Raw genomic sequence first — 20,096 nt, forward strand, 5'->3', positions numbered from 1 at the left:
AAGATATAGCTAAATAAATGCTTAGGAATGCATTTATTAATTCTAGGCTGGACTGTTGTGTTTCTATACTATCAGGATGTTCTAAAAGCTTCCTGAAAAAAGCCTTCAGTGGATCCAGATCTTGCAGCAAGAGTACTAACTGGGATTAGAAAAATTCATACTCAGTTTTACTGTCACATCACACGTTTACAAAAGTAAAAAGTGGGTGAAAACGTTTGGTTATGGAGCTCCAGGATAGGAGAACAAGTTACACAGCAACACAAGAAACGAGAACTGAATTAAAACTGAACTGAAGTGAAACCAAAGAGAGGCAATATTTCTCCCATGTTGGCTTCTCCTCGCTGGCTCCCTGTTAAATTCAGAATTGAATTTAAAACCCTTCAATAAAATCTTTGATATTCAGGCCCTGTCAAATCTTCAAGCCCTCATTACTACGTCATTATACTAACAAAGCATTGTGCTGTCAGACTTCAGGCTAACTTGGTGTTCCTAAAGTTCCAAAGTAGACTGTAAAGCAGAGCCTTCAGCTGTCAAGGCCCTCTATGGAAACAGCTCCTAGTTTGGGTTTGGGAGACAAACACCCTCTCCACTTTTAAGTTTAGGCTTAAAACCTCCCTTTTAGATCAAGCTTATAGTTAGGGCTAGATCAGGTGACCCTGAACCCTCCTTTAGTTAGACTGCAATAGGCTCAGGCTGCTGTGGGGCTTCCCATGATGCAGCTTAACTATAGCATTTAATCTCCGTCTCCCATAGCGCGCCTTTTGTTCTGTCACTCTTTCCTCCTTTTCCCTTCACCCCCAACCGGTTGTGATTGATGGCTGACCCTCCCTGAGCCTGGTTCTGACAGAAGTTTCTTCCTGTTCAAAAGGAATTTTTTTCTTCCCATTGTCGCCAAAGTGCTTGCTCAATGGAGGCCGGGTGACTGTTGGGGTTTCTTTCTAATAGTGTACAGTCTTTACTTTACAATATAAAGCTTGTTGTGGTAATTGTTGTTGTGAATTGCCACTATACAAACAAAACAGAACTTTGTTTGTTCAAAGTCTGCAAGGGATCCATCAACTGCTTCAATTAGGTCATTTTGTCTGGTCTGAATATATACCAGCAATTACAAATGCCCAGAAAATATTAAAATGTCACAACCCCTTAGTGTACCTTAGGGTTGGTACATCTGGTATCTACTACTTGCACAGAATATTGAAGACCCCCTGTCTATAGATTTGAAGCGTATGCCTTTTCTTGTAAATAAGTACAACCATTGAGTTATTGCTGCTCAAAGGCTGTCAAGTCTCTTGTCTTTTCCCAAAAATGTATCTTTTATTGATCTTACTGAAAACCAAAGATTTTTTCTCCTACCGACTGTGTATCTTACCACCATCTCTCAGAAACTGCTTCTAGCTAAGGCTCTGCTAAATTCTGGCCCAGGTAGAAGACAACACTTCCGTTAAGGCTGTATTTTGAAATAGTCTCTTTGTCAAAAATGCTTCACTTCTTGTTTAGTGAGGACTCATTTCCACCTCTGAAATGCTGGAAAACAAACAGGTCCACACTGTCAGAGCTAATTCAGTATCCCCCGAAAGAGTATTGCTTATTGCTTGCTTGATTTTCTTTTCTTTCTACATATAATGTGCATAGGAGCCTTTCAATTTTTCTCAAATATCAGATGTAAGTAGGGCACTGACTGTTACCTGTCAAAGATGTCTTCACTTTCTATCACTGTCTTATACACTCTATACACCTCTTATTTCTGGCATCCATCTTTTCGATGCCACATATTCTCTCCCTCTAATCTCTTGTTACTCTATCAGTGCCTGTGACAATTTCTCTTACTTTCTTTTCTCATCTTTTGTCTATGAGTCTCATCCGTCTCTTACTCTCTCCTATTTCAACACATCTTTGCACCATCTCCCAGAGCCACCAATCTTTCTTTGTGTCCAATCTCTTTTTGCATCATTACTAGCTCTGCTTTTCTCCCTCTCCTCCCATCTCGCTTCTCTTCCTGTCCCACACAACTTTTATATTTGTCACTACTGGCCATCCTGTCGATCTCTACTTCGCTTTAACACCGTCTCACTTCCATTTCTCTCCCTTCTCTGCTGTTAACCAACCCGGCACGGCAGATAGCTCTTGCTGTGTCTTTGCCTTTGAAGACGGAAAGAAGAAGAAAAAAAGAAAGACCTTACTGGTACTGAAGAGATTTCTGTATTCTGTTAAGAGCGGCACAACACCAGAGGCACTTTATATTACTTCAAAGACCGAAGTAACACAATCATAAGCAGCACAGGAAAGCAAGGCAGTTTGATGCATGCAGACAGTGACACAAGGGGGAAAAGGTGCTCACGAGTAAAACTGTTTGACATATTTGCATGGTTGCCCATTAGACTGGTTGACAGCACCTTCAGATGGATGTTTAGGCCTGCTGTCCTTGAAGTCTGCCATTTTTAGAGCTTCCTGTGTTGGCTTGGTCTGCAGCATACTGAGGTACAAGGAAGTATGAATATTTAGCCAACTCAAAGGGCTTTCTTGTTTTTTTTTTTTTATTTTCCTCTGAATAACTCTGTTTTCCATCAGTTCACTTTTATGTGGGGTACACACCCATTCAACAAATTCTACATCATGTTCTTCTGCCTTAAGGCATAGACCCCCGAGCACAGGAAACAGTTGCTCATACCTCATCATCATCTTAGCACCCAGGCACCCTAGCAGACATGGACCTCTCACCCTGTGTATGCTTTCAGCTGAGGCATTACACCAGGTGCATTCATGATACATTCCACAACTTTGAACTCACCTCCTGCTTGTGCCTTCAACTTTCCGACCCCATCCTGACTATAAACAATTCTGTTTCACAATACTGCCTGTAGTGTTGAGAAGTTGCCTTTTTTTTCTACTTGCTCTCCATCTAATTAGTGTCAATGTTCAATTCCTCTTCTCCTCAACATGGCACTCGCTCTCTTCCCACCCACCATCTAAGCTCTCAGCACAATTAAGCATGTAAAGCAAGGCGAGGAGGAAAGAGAAGGGGAAAATAAAAGGCGGACGTGCAATCTTTGAAGTGCAAAGTGAGATGGGGCAGGTAACCCTCTTGCGAGAGATTAGTCAGGTTTACAGCACTGCTGGTGAGCAGAGAACAGGTACAAAGCCTGAGTCTTAACACATTTATTTGTATGGTTTTTATTTTTTGCTTTACCATACATACGAGTAACGATTAGGTGAAAAGGGCACAGAGCAGTGATTGCAAAAGTCCAGGCTACAGTGCTGGCTACTGAGTCCAAAAGATGTGATTTGAGAAGAACTGATCATTCATTCACTCCACCATCACCCTCCTGCCAGCAAAGGCCCTTTGATTAGAGGCGGCGATGTGTGTAAATGCACATTTATTCTAGTTTCCTCTAGTACTTTTCCTAGCCAAGAAAGATGGATAAAACTAGCTGCTATCAATCGGTTATCGTGATAAAGATTAGCAGATTTTAAACAGATCTGTGTGAGTTGTGCTATTTTACAGGCGTACTTTAATTTTAAATTCATTTCACTTTCACCCTTTTTTCCTTCAGAACATGCGATATTTGCATGCGCCCCTGTCTCCTTTCTCACACCAGAATGCTTTCACACCTTTCCCTCTCTCTTTGATGTAGGCAGCTCTGAATCATTTGTCAAGACAGATGTAAAATACAATAATGCCAAGCCAACCAATAGGGTCAACTCCTAAAGGGAGCAGATGAAAGAAGAAGAAAAAGTGTGGTTTCATAATCATCTGATTATTACAAAACCCTGAAATATACAGAAGTGTGTTGTGAAAACCTGAAGTATCTACACCAAGAATAGGCTTCAAGTATATCTCATGCCATATCCATTACAATATTTACAGATTCTACATATTTGATTTATGGACAGCAATGTGGAAAACTGTAAAATATAGAGCAATACTGCAATTTATGAGTTAAAGAAATCATACTAGACTAGTTATTCAGAGTACTCTATTATGACCTGAACCCCGATCCATTACACTTATTTATTAGCTCTACAGTCTTCACATTTAAAAGGTTAATAACCCCTGGCACACAGTGGAAATGCTTGAATCCGGGCTGTGTGAGTTTATCATGTAGCTGCAGATCTTGTGGTAATAATGACTGTAAACAGTAGCAAAGAATTTCAAAGACATATCTGCTTTTTGGTGTTTTTTAAAATGACGGGCTCATTTCTTCAAATTATAAGCAACTTTTCTGTCGACAGGCACCCCACCATCGAAAAAATTCTTTTTTGGGTCTGGTTCAGAATTTACAGAAATTTATACCTTGATTTGCATCTTTTGTCTCTACAAGCGACCAATCCAGATGTTATAGATATAAATACTTTCTTAAGAAAAAAACACCTAAAGTACATCCTAATTTGAGAGAGAAGAACTCCTTGGACAGTTCTATAAAATTCAATACACAATTGGCCTGAACTTGAGTTCTCAACTGAGGTGAAGGTAACAACATGAAAACCAGGAGGTCAGTGTCAGAGGAGAGAAACTAGATGAGAAAGGAAGCACAAAAAAATAACAGTGGTGATCAAGGTTGAGGAAACCCAGTGATTTTCGAAACCGTATACACAAAAATGACCAGCTAAGAGGTGATCTGAATCGCAGGAAGAGTAAACACTGCTGAGCAAGAAAGAGAAGAATGGAGAATGAATGTGGGATTAATACATTACATGAGGTTATTATACAAAGTTTTTTGTATGTATACACATGCATGTCAATGCCTGACCAACTGGGTGAGAAGTTAAACATAGTTTTCTATACATTTTCTTGGATTGTAGCAGTCTGTGTGTGCCTGTGGATGCCTGCAAGAACAAGTGAGTAACAAAGAAAAAGGTGATACTAAGTAAGTGACAAGACAAAACTACAACAGGAATAAAAGTGTAAACAGGGCTACAGGTGAGACCATGTCGTCAAAAAACTTAATATAATGGCTCAATCCTCCAACTCCTTGACCTGCTGCACAATGGTTAAACTGAACAATCTGCCAGGCGTAAAACGAACAAACAGACAAAAAAACCAAAAAACACCACCAGCCCAGGAGGGATTTTTTTCTTGGATGTCTGAAACCTAATGCCTGGTTAGTGATCCATAAAAATCAATCCTTAGGAGAGGCAGGCTCGGTACGAAAAAAGCACCTATTCACCCAGAAAAATGGCCACAATTCAAAAAGGCTGACTTTTTGAATTCACCACAAGGAATCAAACACTTAACAACAGAATTTAACAACAAAGACTTGTCATGTAGCGCACAAATGCAAAATTGTTTACTTCATTTCAGAGCAGTTAAGTGGATGAGTACTACAGGGTTGATTAGGAGCAACAAATTAGCTTAAACGATCTAAATTGTTCTCTAACAGGTTAGCACATACATACTCTGTTATCAAGTATGCTTCACAGCATTGATTATGTAATTAATGAAAGCTCTCTCTTCTGGAGCACAATTTTCTTTTAAAAGGCGGTAAACTATGATAAATAACACAAGGAAAATATCTTAAATTCCATTCAATTCAATTCAATTTTATTTATATAGCGCCAAATCACAACAAAAGTCGCCTCAAGGCGCTTCATAGATACAGAGAAAAACCCAACAATCATATGACCCCCTATGAGCAAGCACTTTGGCGACAGTGGGAAGGAAAAACTCCCTTTTAACAGGAAGAAACCTCCGACAGAACCAGGCTTAGGGAGGGGCGGGGCCATCTGCTGCGACCGGTTGGGGTGAGAGAAGGAAGACAGTATAACTGTCTTAAACTGACACAATGAACTAAAGATTAATTATTGAAGGTTTGTCTTTGTTTAAGCTGCTTCAGTTGTGGCGTGTTCAACCAAACCACGCATTGCTGCGTCTTGACTTTAGTCAAGTAATGTCTTGGACTAAAGTGATTAGCTTCAACACATGTTTGGTGATCATAGCAAAAGCAAAAGTTGTCATTTTTAGCTAATCGGGCCTTCAGACAAGTACATTTCTGTGCCTAAAATGTGTTTGAGGGGAGGAAGGGCAAGCCAACAAGCCAGATGGATGGCGGCTGGGGCGCATATGGTGGCCTGTTTGACAAAAACAACCCAGTGTGATGGTTTCTAAATGTCAATCGTCACATTAAATTAAAAAAAGAAAAGAAAAACATCAATCTACTGAGTATGTAATTGCCATGGTTTTGGATGTTGTTGGCAAGTTTAGGTTCAGGTCGTTTATTTTCTTCTTTTTTTTTTTTGGCATCCTGTCCTCATTGAGTTATTCAGTCATTTCCTCAATCAGAAACTGTAGCCTAATTGAATCTAACTGTAGTCCCAACATAGCTCTCCTGTCTGTCCATATAGAACCATATTTATTGTACAGAACAATTAAAGAAAAGGACGAATACTTACCAAACACATGAATATCCATTGTCAAAACTAAAATGGGCACATGCCAGAAGTGTTAGAGACTCCTACCTATCGGGCTTTATTAACACATTATGTAGTTCCAAGCTTCTTTTTACTCTTTCATCTACCTCACTTTACCATACCACTGATGTGTTTTACTATTGTATTAAAGTGTTATTAAATTACTGTTTGCACAAATGCAACATTTCTGCTGCTGCTTCAAATTAAAACAATCTGCAGACCAGTGAAGAGCTTTTTGTGTGATACAGGCGTCACTTTGGATCCACCAGCTTTTGGAAGTGATGCGTTTTTTTAACGCACGCCTGTACTGAGAAACAGAAAATGAGCCGCAGATGACTGGCCCTAAATGTGCTTTCAGACAGTGAGTAGATGCCGTTGTCACCTCCATTGTTTTCACTGTAAATAAACACTACGTCTGCCGTCTGAATTTATGACGGTTGAGCTTTTTCATCTTGCTGCTATGGCTCGCTGTGTCACCATGGCGACCACAGAAACTCCAAAGAGAAAAACAATGCAGGAAGCAATTTTGCAGGTACTAAGTTCTTATCTTAATGACTCACTTCTTCACAGAGACGGATAAAAAGATGGAAAATTGTATGTTTAGTAAAATCTTCTGTTTTGAGGGAGTTATATTTATGACTTATATTCACGACTATGTATCCCAGTTTGGCTTCATGGTGTAATTACACTGACAGGATATCAACAGGATGTGGTGTACAGGTTGGGAGAATCAGAAGTATTGAAACAATGCCACTGTGCTCTGCTGCCTACATTATTCAGAAGACAAAGCTTTCCAAAGTGTCAAATAATTCACAAAAGAAAAAGTCGATGTAGTAAATCAAATCAGACACCGGTGAAGCTGTTAATCATGTTCAGACGTCCAAGAGTTTTGAACAGAAGTTCACCTTCCTTTACCTTAGTTGTTTTCTAAAGGAGAGCACAAACATAAAAACTGCAGGACAATTAGCTCTAACACAAAAAGAATTATCTGTATGGCTTATCAAACAGAAATATGTGCATCAATCAAAATGTTTACTGATAAACAATCTTTAATAAATACATATATAAAGCAAGAAGGCAAGCATGACATTAAACAAACTAAACAAATTAAATTCCACTGCAGATGACCAGTGCTTGGAGAAATTAAACAGATTTATAATAGACTCCTAAAAGTTATTTACAGTTATTTAACCTGCAGCAAAGTTTGTCCCTGGAGAAATCAGTTTCTGTGATTATTATCAAATTGGCAATGTACATTACATGAAAATTTACAGGAAAATACAAAAAGTATCACAAAAACTGCCTATGTAGTCACAAACTAAACATTAGGCAATAAATAAATAAACAAAATTCAGAACGATAGTCTAGGTAGGGAATCATACCAAGTAGGTTAGCCAGATAAAGCAGAGGATCTCATCTATTGTGATTTGGTGCTATATAAATAAAACTGAATTAAATGGATTTCAACTAAAGTCTCACATTTGCCATTTCGATGATCCAAGACTTTTGGGAAAGTATTCTTAAGAGACAAAAGTCAAGCACTTTATGTGATAAACGTGATAGCAACATCAAGCAAAGTGGTAATAGTGTGATGGTCTGGGGATGCTTTGCTGCTACCAGAAACTCCTGAATATCAGGATTGCTCCCTGAAGCTTGAGTGCATTTTCATTATGCAGCAGGACAATGATCCTGTAAGTCCACCTTTAAATTGTTCCAAAAAACCCCCCCCAAACAAACAAACAAAAAAAGGTTTTTTAAGAATGACCTACTCTGGAGATGCTTTGGCATAACCTTAAACAGGCCATTCATGCTCGAAAACCCTCTAATACATTTGAATTCTGCAAAGAAGAGTAGGCCCAAATTCCTCTACAGCGAAATGTAAGACTTACTACCAGTTACCACTGCTGATTGCAGTTCTTGGTGCCAAGGCTGGCACAACCAGTTACTAGGGGGCAATTACTTTTTCACACAGGGTCAGGTAGGCTTGGATAACTTTTTTGCCCTAGTATGTGGAATTATTTAAAAACTGCATTTTGCATTTATTTGGGTTATCTATGTGTATTATGGAAATTTGTTTTATGACCTTAATCTTGTAAGTGTGAGAAATGAGCGAAACCCTGAGAAATCTGAGAGGGGCAAATACTTTTTCAAAGCACTGTAGCTTGTGGATTCGAACTTACCTAGAACGGTATTGTTGTAAGACTACAGAGACGCAAATCCCTGCGTTGGCTTTCATATAAAAATGAACAAGTTTATTGGAAAATCATGAAACCATAGTGGACACATTAAAAGTGTTATCACACATGACATCAAAAGTAGTTAATATAGATTTATTTCATGGCATACTGAGAAAACTAGTACTTGCTGACAAATGAAAATAAAGATTAGACAAAAGTGTAACATTCCAATTGCTCTGATACAGTATATGGTTTCCTGAGCCCCAGGGCAATCAATTTGCAGCAGGGAGAATTTGCTACTGTATACAACAGCCATAAATGACTGAGCCCTCCCCCACCCCCTTGATCATTGTCACACATCAGCACTTGGGTCCATAGGGAATAAAGACAGATTGAAACAATGATTCTGAGATTACCCAGGGGATTTATCTGGGAAAATTGATACATTCTGAAACTAACATTGGCTAGGAACTCTGCAACCACAACCAAAAACCACGAAAAGTTAAAACAAACATGCTGAGTCCACAAATCAAGACTTTAGCTCCACACAGTTTTGTCTCATTGATGAGATGAGATGCTATGACTTAGAAATACGAATGGCCCACAGACATTTGCACTGAGATGTGTTTTTTATTTTTTTATTTTCTCCATTCTATGAATCTAATACAGTGAGGATTAAACAGGTCATGACAATTTTACAAGTTATTGTTTTTGCTTAGGGCACAACATAATGTAAAAATCACACAATGCGAAAAATTAATAACAGCAGCATGTAAGGAACAAAATGACACAGGTCAAAAACTAAATGGAAATGCAGTAATTCTTCTAGTTTCCAACTACATAATGTAATTATTGGATAATAACACAATTCACATTACTATCTATTATTAGCCAAGGAAGGCCCCTGGTGTTATGGCTGAAGGTTGAATCACAGCAGCAGAATTTCAAACAAACACAGCTCTGGGGACTTTTAATATTACTTCAGTGCTATTGCAGTTCTTCTGAACGAGTTTTAAAGTTAAAAAAACAATGCAAACCAAAGACAAAATATTAGAAAAGTATTTTCACAGTAAATCAAACAATCTGTAATGTAGAAGGGGTCCAGATTCATCTTTTAAACCCTTTCCTCCTACACTAATGACATAATGACATAAATGCAGTGGTGAGAAAAAGTGTTTGCCCTTTTCCTGATTTCCTAGTATTTTGCATATTTGTCACAATTAAGAGTTTCAGATCATCAAACACATTTTAATGTTAGACAAAGATAACCCGAGAAAATTAAATGATTTCATTGATTAAGGGAGAAAGGGAGAAACCAAGCCTACCTGGACATGTATGAAAAAATAATTGCCCCTCTTGTTAAATCATGAATTAACTGTGATAAAGCACATTTTTTGGAGAGCTGAGTTCGGTTTCACCAAACACAATCAGGCCTGATTATACACAGACCTGTTGAATCACTTAAATAGACCCTGTCTGACAAAGTGAAGCAGGCTAAAGGATCTCAAGAAGCAACACATCATGCCATGATCTAAAGAAACAGCTGAGAAACAAAGTCACTGACATCGATCAGTCTGAAAAGGGTTACAAAGCCATTTCCAAGTCTATGGGACTCCAGTGAACCACAGTGAGAGCCATTATTCACAAATGGAGAAAACATGGAACAGTGGTAAACCTTCCCAGAAGGGACTGGACAACCAAAATTACTTTAAGAGTACATCGAATACTCATCCAGGAGGTCACAAAGGAACACAGAACAACATTAAAGAACCACAGGCTTCACGTCTCAGATAAGAGTTCATGATTCAACAATAAGAAAGAGACAGGGCAAAAATGACATCTATTGGAGAGTTCCAGGAGAAAATTCTAACAAAAATTAATTAAGTATAAGTGAAAAACTGAAAGAAAAATTCAATGTCTTTGATAGTAAGATGGCTTTAAACTAATACTGACAGTACAAGCAGTGACCTGATCCATTTATAACAACTTGCAATTGCTACCGAATGAAAAGCCTGATAATTTTTCCTCTCCTGCTGTGCAGTTTTCACCAAACTTCACCAACAAAGGCCCCCTTTACAAACCTGATTTGGTCATTGGGACACATTTAATTATGCTGATCAAGTATCTGAGATTTTAAGGCTAATTGTATGTAGAAAAAAGTTATTTGCTCTTCTTTGTTAATGCAGTTTAAGTATAATCATTGTTTTTGGATGATAAAGCAGATGGAGGTGAATATTAAACATCAGTAGCTTGCTGGCCATGTCATGTTATTTTCTTTGAGTCAGCTGCAGCTCACTAAACTGCAGACTGAAAATCAGAGCAAGCCATGAAGGCAAAAGTTATGAATGCTAAGTGTGTACAACTAGAGTTTATCAACTGATTGTAAATAACTGCAAATAACTGCAAACTAGGTGATGAAATGTAATAAAGCACGAGTATAATAAAAGAACATAATATTTCTAAATCAAAGGAGAAATCAAATCAAGCATGTAAAAAGTCTCTGTTCAGGAATGCACGCTTTCTAACTTGAGATATTTCCACATTTGCCGCGTGTCTTTCATCAAGAAAAAAGAAAAGAAAAGTCACATTTTATGACTTTGGCAGAGGATGAAAGAGTCAATAGTAAGTCTGAAAGAATCACCAAGACTGAGCTGAGAGAAACAACCTTCAAAGAGAAAAAAATCCAAGGACAAAGACAACATAATGTTTCACTGCAAAAATCACAAATTTTATACAGACCTGAAAGCTGTACTGATAAAGTCTACAAAGACACTAACTTTATAATGTAACAGTTACACATATTTGATTTGGTGAAATTAATGGAAAATGAGAAAAAGAAAACCTATCAGGACAGCTAGAGACTCGCTATGAGGAAAAGCATAGAATGTCAGTGCTGTAAAATGTATGCAAACAGTAACAATGTGGGTAGTGCATAGTAATAACAACTTTATTGCAGGAAAAGCCAATAACTATGAAGGTCACAGCAGTAAAATATGGCATTTACCGTGGTATTTGACTGCAGCTGCCTCTCACTGTATCTTCCTTTCTCTATTCTTCTGCACCAGGTGATTTTAGTCCTTCTGTCCTTTCACAGAACAACCACTGTGTGTATTGCAGTAGAGGGAGCAACGGTTAGAGCTAATCAAGTAGGAGGTCACCCATCTTTATCAAACCATCTGACACTAATGTCATTAGGTGAGATGCATAGCTATGTGAGTTCATAAAATTAAGGTTGAGCTAGTGCAGACGCTAAGGCTCCTATGCACAAGCAGTGTTATGAGATTAGCTTGATGCGCTAAGCGCTGACAGCCCTCGTCAGTTCACATCATGAGCAGCAGGACGAGCCCTCTGTGAGAAAAACCATACCACTCTTACTGGGCTTACCTTGGGGGAGGAGGGGAGGAAGGAGTTACTGAGGATGCATGTGCAATGAAAGGAGAGAGCGAGAGCGACATCCCGGCAATGCTTGCGTTCAACAATCGACATGACTCAACCTCTGCCTGGGAAGCCCAGATGTTCCACAGGCCCCTGTGCCAATGCCATTATAAGTCGAGCCAAATACACTTGCAGATTCATGTTACTGATGGCGAAGCTGATAGGTCAAATTGAGTGTTGCAATTTCCAGCAACAAACGGATGACCTGCCTCGAACACTGATTACAGCAGACAGGCATTGGAACGTGTTCTGAGGAGAGCAGACGTTTGGACTGAGCTCTGTGTTCAGGCCAACTCTGTCATTCTGGGACAGTGTGACCTTGTACAAGCAAAGCGCATTAGCGGTTGTCAAAGGGAAGGAAAAGTGCTGCTGCTAGCCAAGGCCAAGGAAGGGCCCTGGTTCTACAGTTGAAGGCTGAATCACAGCAACAGAATTTCAAACAGACACAGCTCTGGGGACTCTTAATATTACTTCAGTGCCACTGCAGTTCTTCTGCATAAGTTTTAAAGTTTAAAAAATATTGCAAACCAAAGACAAAATATTAGAAAAGTATAGAAAAGTAACAATCAGTACTGTAGTTAGGGGTCCAGATTCATGTCTTCTACACGTTTACCCCGGCTACATACAGTGGTGAGAAAAAGTGTTTGCCCTTTTCCTGATTTCCTAGTGTTTTGCATATTTGTCACAATTAAGAGTTTCAGATCATCAAACACATTTTAATATCCGACAAAGAGTAAAGACTAAACCAGATAAAATACAAAATGCAGTTTTTAAATTATGATTTCATTGATTAAAGGAGAAACGTTTTCCAAGCCTTGTCCTGTATGAAAAAATAATTGCCCCTCTTGTTAAATCATGAATTAACTATGATTAAGCACATTTTTTGGAAAGCTGAGTTCAGTTTCACTAAACACAGTCAGGCCTGATTACTCGCAGACCTGTTGAATCACTTAAATAGACCCTGTCTGACAAAGTGAAGCAGGCTAAAGGACTTTGGGACTCGAGTGAACCACAGTGAGAGCCATTATTCACAAATGGAGAAAACATGGAACAGTGGTAAACCATCCCAGGAGCGTCTAAATGACCAAAATTAATTCAAGCGTACATCGAATACTCATCCAGGAGGTCACAAAGGAACACAGAACAACATTAAAGAACCACAGGCTTCACATGTCTCAGTTAAGGTCAGAGTTTATGATTCAACAAAGAAAGAGATTGGGCAAAAATGACATCCATTGGAGAGTTCAAGTAGCAAACCATTACGACAAAAAAGGTTTGTCTCACATTGGCCGAGAAACATCTTAATGATCCTCAAGACTTTTGGGAAAACACTGAGCTGAAGAAACAAAAGCTGAAAAATTTGGAAGGTTTGAGTCCCGTACATTTGGCATAAAACTAAAATAGCATTTCAGAAAAGGAACATCATACAAACAGTAAAAATATGGTGGTGGCAGAGTGATGATCTGGAGCTCTTTAGCCGCCTGTGGACCTGGAAGACTTCCAGTGGTCAGTGGAACCATGAATTCTGGTGTCTACCAAAGCATCCTGAAGGACAATGTTCAGATATCTGTTTGTGACATCAAGCTGAAGCGCACTTGGGTTCTGCAACAGGACAATGATCCAAAACACACCAGCAAGTCCGCCTCTGAAAAACAAAATGAAGACTTTGGAGTGGCCTAGTCAAAGTCCTGACCTGAAATCGAGTATGATGCTGTGGCGTGACCTTAAAAGGGTGTTTCATGCTCAAAAACCCACCAGTGTGGCTGAATTACGACAATTCTGCAAAGATGAGTGGCCAAATTCCTCCTTGTTGCTGCTAAGGGTGACCCAAATAGTTATTAGGTTTAGGGGGCCAACCACTTTTTCACACAGGACCATGTAGCTTTAGATTTTGTCCCTTTAATAATAAAACCCTTCATATAAAAACTGCATTTTGTGTTTACTTGTATTATCTTTGTCTATCATTTGCATTTGTTTGATGATCTGAAACATTTCAGTGTGAAAAACACAACAAAACAGGGGCAAACACTATTTCACACTATTGTACAGCCTCACTGGTCATTCTTGTAAATGTAAATCATCATGTTGATTATGATAAAACTGAAATATGGTACTTCTCATTTCCATAACCACTGTACCAACAGTGACTTACAGATATAAATATGCACACATCCTTGCCTGAAAAGAAAAGCAGAAAGGTTCAAGCGCTGAAATTTCCATCTCCCTGAAGAGATTTAGCCCAAGACTGAAACTTATTACAATTTTCACCATGTAAATCCCTGAAAGATCCACAGGATTGCTGTTCAAGTTGAAAGCAGCAGCAAGAAGATTTGTATTCACCCATAAGATTCCCCTTAGGTTCCTCCTTTATTTGGACCACCTCCAGAACTGAGAGAAATCACTGGCAGAGCAAGAAGAATTTTAACCCTGACTGCTAGTGTCACTGTCTCCCTGTGGCAATTTAGACTTTTTAATTATGGGCTTATTAATGTTTAATCACTGGACAGGTAAGCTGTAGGGAAGCATCCGCCCTGAGAGGGACGATGCAAATAGACTTTTTTATAATTCAAGCTCAAATGAATGGGACCGTATGATTGTCTCACTCCTGGGTACAAAGAGCATTTTGAGGAGACAATCACTAATCAGAGTTACATTACTAACAAACCTGACTGTGCTTAAGATGGGTAGTATTTGTTGCTGAGGTTTAAGAAAACAATACCATTATTATTAGCCCGATTTAAGAAAAAACGACTTTTTGACAACACTTAATATCTATTAACTTTATAGTTTGAGAGGCACTGCTTTCAGTTAGAAGATGGGAAGGCAAACTGCTTGTGTTTGCAAAGGCCTCATTAACTCAGTAACCTTTCACACATATCTTTGGGAACCATTCGTTCTTCCAGCCAATCTAAAGACTGACTGAACTACCAAAAAACTGTGCGCCACAGTCTCTTTATCTCTCTGTCAAATGATACATGGTTGTTTCAGTAAACATGTAAACAAAGCACCCAAATCTGCCTCCTCAAAGAACAACTGCAAACTAATTTTTTTTTTTTTGCATCACTCTAAAGCAATGGCGTTAACTGCAGAGCTTGTGCTTCCTTTATTCTCTAACAAAATACATGCAATTTGCGAGTCCTGTCCCAATCCCTCTGTCTTAACAGCATTTGTTTTGAGCTTGGGATTTCCATCTAGAGAACAGAAAATTACATTAGGTTTTATAAGGAAAAGCAGAAGAAATGCCATTAAGCTCACATAGGAAGGGGAAAAAAGCCTCCATATCCATCTTTTTTCATTAATTCATTCCAAGCATCTTAGTTAGATTTCCTCATCTCTTCCACATATGCATCTTCACAGACAAGGATATGTGAATGAGGCTCTTCTGCACAGCCTGAAGCTGCTAATGACTTTCTGAGCAACAGCTGTATCCCACCTCTTCCTCTCTCAACACTGAAGGAACACTGTGAACAAATGAAGACAAACTAAAGTCCTCAGAATGAGGACTCAGCAATATGAGTGATGTTTCAGTCCACTTGTTTTGTTAGGTCAGCAGCTTGTTTTGGAGTAGGATGGTGCTGAGCAAAGCCATTGCGTTTAACTAGGTTTAGACCTGCGAGACAGGTGTGGAGCTGGTCGATAAGCCTGTAACAGGTTGACTTCTTCCTGTTGGTGCAAAAGCAGGAAGTAGAACTGAATTACCAGGATATAAATGAGACTTATTAAATCCCAGCCACATTTTTTTTGTCATTTCTTCAGTCTATCAGCATTAGAGACAATCTCTTCTATCTCCATTTCTCTTCTGCTTCCCATCTGCTCTATGTGGTCCTCTGAAGCAACTCAGGCCTGTCATATCTCTTTCCTCGACTACTCCCTACTCTATCCCTAATCCTTCTTCCAGACTTATCTCACTCAGTCTTTGACAGTGTCTCTCTTACTTTAATATTATTTTATTATCTTTTTAGCATTCTTGCTCCTCCGCTACATTCTTGGTGCCCTTTACTGATCCATCATTTTCCATCGCTATGCTGGCAGTGCTATCATGAATAATGGGGAAAAAAATCTTAGCACTGAAAAAGACCCTGATTTTGAGCTGAGTCAGCTCCCTCAGTTGGGATGGAATTTCCTCCAGTGACTACAGAGACTTGTAGGGATGTAGATGTACATTTATTCGAACATTAATAAAGATAACGCTTATAGTAATAAAAATACATTAAAGCTGATATGACTTCACTGCATGGATATTTTAACAGGTTATATCGGTGATTATATTTGTGTGGATGCACATAAAGTATTTCCCAGTTATCGCTTGTGTCTTCCTACTACAGTCTCTCTGCAGTGGGAGTATATTTAGAACAAATACAAATACATCACAGTAAGACTGATACTGCGATACCGATCTTTGGTCTTCAAAGTTTTATGGAGCTTTTTTTCTGTATTGCGGGACTTTTTTGAAGGATTTAATTTATTTCCACATTATGTTTATGAAATGTGCAGAAATAATAATCTGTGAAACAAAATAACACAGTGCTGTCTTTACAGTTTGCTTAACAAATGTTATACATACACTGTGCAAAAGTCTTGAATCTTCTTTATTTTTTGCTTCCAAGGATCCATACTTTTTCAGGGTTTTTCTTAATGACTGATTCACACTGACCTATGAATCATTCAAGCATAAAAAGGGATCTAACTCAAGGGATGAACCAATTTTACATCTACACATTACAGAAAACCTAACAAAAAAACTATTTTAAGTCACTTTATTAGTGGTTTGGTAACAACAAGGTGATTCCCAAAGAAATATTAGTTGGAAACTCAGCATGTTGTACAATGTGTTCCTATAATAATTGAGGAAAATGGATGAGTGGAGGTCGAAAAAGGCCTAAAAACAATTTACAACAGATAACGGTATCTGAAAGTCATATTCTTAAGAAATAGGAAAGAAATCACGCAAAGAACTGACAGGACCTGAGAGATGCATCTGATCCTTCAACTGATCTATCTAATGTTCACTGAAGACTCATCAGAAATGATTCTCAGTGGAAGGGTGGCTGTCAAGAAATCACTCTTAAGGAGGTATGCCACATTACACAAGAACAGGACTGGGAAAAAACAGAGATTATGGACTGATGAAGCCAAATCTGAAATTCGCAGCACAACAGCCATCTTTAAAACAGAGTGGAGGCTCTGTCATGGTTTGGAGCTGCATTTTTATGTATTACAAACATAAAAAAGCCACCTTGCGATAGTATCTGGAAAGCATCTGACTGACAACTGCTTCATTTCTTATGTACGATAACGATCCCAAGCACATTGCCAATGTAATAATAGCATACCTGGACAATGTGACGGTCAAGAAAGCTCGTCAAAGAGTTCAGGTTCAGGTGGTCATGTCAAATAGTGTCACTGGAATTATACAAACTTTGTGTTTGCCTTATAAACAGTATTTCCATGTATGTTTGCATATTTTTAATAAATCAGTGCATCTATTTGAAATTTAACTAACAAAGAAAAAATAAACGTGACATGTTTTAGGATTTTTCCACAGTACTGTATGTAGTCACGTTGTGATACATGAAAAAAATGTTTTTTGAGTAACTTGTTTTGTGTTTCTTTACATGTTTTACTTTTGCCGGTGGATGTAAATGCAAATCTGGACGAAACTGTGAATATTTGTCATTATCAAAAGCAGATTATGACAGATGCTCAAAATGAGCAACCAAAAAAAATGTTGTTCAATGGTTTCATGTATTGGCGTTAGAATCCCAAATACAAACATGTAGTCATGTTTTTCTGTGCATTTGTGTGTGCGTGGTCTGTTCCACCCAGATTAGCTGTGATCTTAACGAATCCTGTCTGATCCATGCTGCCGTGGTCTCTAAACACGCTCTCATCAGGTTTTTAGAACCAATGCGAAGGATTGCATTGACAGCAGCTGACACAATCCTGATGAATAATGTAACACAGTTCACGAAAAAACATTAACACAGTATAATCTTTAGAAAACAAAATGCATAAGAGCCATCCCTGTAAGAGTTTGTTGTTCCTGGTAGTAAAATTACTACCAGTGTTATTGAAAATCCACATAATTTTATTTAGTTTTAAATCTGAATTTTGTACTGACAATGCATCTATCCTGGGTCTCAATCAGAGCAGTATAAAAAATAAATAAAACCTCCTAGTCAAAATTAATTAATTGAAAAAGTTGTAATGTTAAAGAACTCAGCTGACAAGAATTGACAGTTTATATGGATCTAATTTAGGTTTCTGTTATTAAACACACTTTGAGTTCATGATTTCATTTATTAAGTTATTAAAAAGGTTATCCAAGCTTACATGACCCTATGTGAAAAAGTAATTGCCCCTTAAACCTAGTAAGTGGTTGCACTAACCCTGGTAACAAGAACTGCGATGTGAAAGACAATGAGTCTTTCACATCGCTGTGGAGTCATTATGGCCCTCTCTTCTTTAAAGAACTGTTTTATTTCAGCCAAATTGCACGTTTTTTCAAACATGACTGGCCTGTTTAAGATTTTTTCAAAGTATCTTAACACAATTTAAAACCTAGATTTAAACTGACTAGGCCACTTCAAAAACTTATTTGTTTTGAGCCATTCAGAAGTGGACTAGCTGGTGCATTTTGGGTCATTGCCTTGTTGGATAAACTAATTTTGCTTTTCAGGCATGAACAGATAACTGGACTTTCTCTGGAGCAGAATTCATGCTTCCCTATCATCAGTGTTGGGGAGTAACGGAATACATGTACCGCCGTTACGTATTTAAAATACAAAATATGAGTAACTGTATTCCGTTACAGTTACCGTTTAAAAAGGTGGTATTCAGAATACAGTTACTTTGTTGAAATAAATGGATTACACTGCGGTACTTTCCCGTTTCATTTTGTCGCGGGTCAGGACTGTTTGGGTTTTGTTTGACAGCTACGTTCTGTTGTTCCAGGCGGAAGCGTTACGGTTGCCATGGTTACAGGGCGACGCTCTCTCTCTCTCTCTGCGACTGTGTGTTTCCTGGGTGAGAGAGCGCCTTTTCGTTGTTGTTGTTGTTGTGCTAAGCTAACAGGCAGAATGCTACAAGCATAGCTCTAAAGAATGTAGCATCATGGGCAGTGTAGTCCGTGTTGCTGGGAGAATGGACTGCCATACACGTTATGGGTCTGTGAGCGCGAGGAGGGAGAAAAAGGGGAGTGGAAAGGTAGGAGTTGTCATCGAGGAAAAACGGGAGCTGGAAGCATGTAAATATAATAATAACCACTTCAGCCAAGAAGAGTGCCTGACGAGCCCAGTTGTAAGTAAGCTATTAAGACTCGACTGTACACCGTGTTCGTGTTTTCCTCCTAAAACAATAAGTTCCGTTGGAGCAGCCTTTCAACGCCTCTCTCTGTCTCTCGCAAGAAAAGTTGACCCACACAACAAAGTAAAGCTATTTTTCGGCTACGAGCCGACAGGGACCCCGCCGTATTAGTCAGAGGTCCCTTTACTACGGTTCGGAGTCGCGGACCTTCAGTAATAGTAATAAATCACACAGCAATAGTACATTCACGTTGTTGTAAAAAGCATGATAATATATTAAGTAATCCAAAGTATTCAGAATACGTTACTGTCATTGAGTAATGTAACGGAATACGTTACAGAATACATTTTGGGGCATGTATTCTGTAATGCAATACATTTTAAAAGTAACCTTCCCAACACTGCCTATCATACCAACATTTGTTTGACTGTTGGTATGATGCTCTTTGTATGAAATGTTGGGTTAGTTAGACGCCAGATATAACAAGACAGAAACCTTCAAAAAGGTTCTACTTTTGTCTCACCAGTCTACAGATCTTGGGGATCATTAACATGTTTCTTAGGTTAATGTGAGATGATCCCATTGATCAGCAGTGGTTTTCTCTTCTTGGAACTAGGGCTGCCACGATTAGTCGACTAGTCACGATTACGTCGACTATCAAAATCGTCGACGCCTAATTTAATAGTCGACACATCGTTTAAATGCCGTAAAATCCTGAAAGGTGCAGGAATAACAGTAAGATTTAAGAGTGTAATAACGGACTGAAACAGAAGA

General features: G+C 38.6%; 1 protein-coding gene across 3 annotated transcripts in view; it reads right to left on the bottom strand.

Moving 5' to 3' along the window:
• alk (ALK receptor tyrosine kinase) overlaps window positions 1-20,096 on the bottom strand; it is a 454,675-nt gene that overhangs the window by 226,871 nt on the left and 207,708 nt on the right. The window lies entirely within an intron of this gene.

Source organism: Mchenga conophoros, linkage group LG19 (genome assembly GCF_057382185.1).
Source record: "Mchenga conophoros isolate Kocher_MC1m ecotype Shallow Benthic linkage group LG19, M_conophoros_male_GT1.1, whole genome shotgun sequence".
In the NCBI taxonomy this organism is placed as follows: Eukaryota; Metazoa; Chordata; class Actinopteri; order Cichliformes; family Cichlidae; genus Mchenga; species Mchenga conophoros.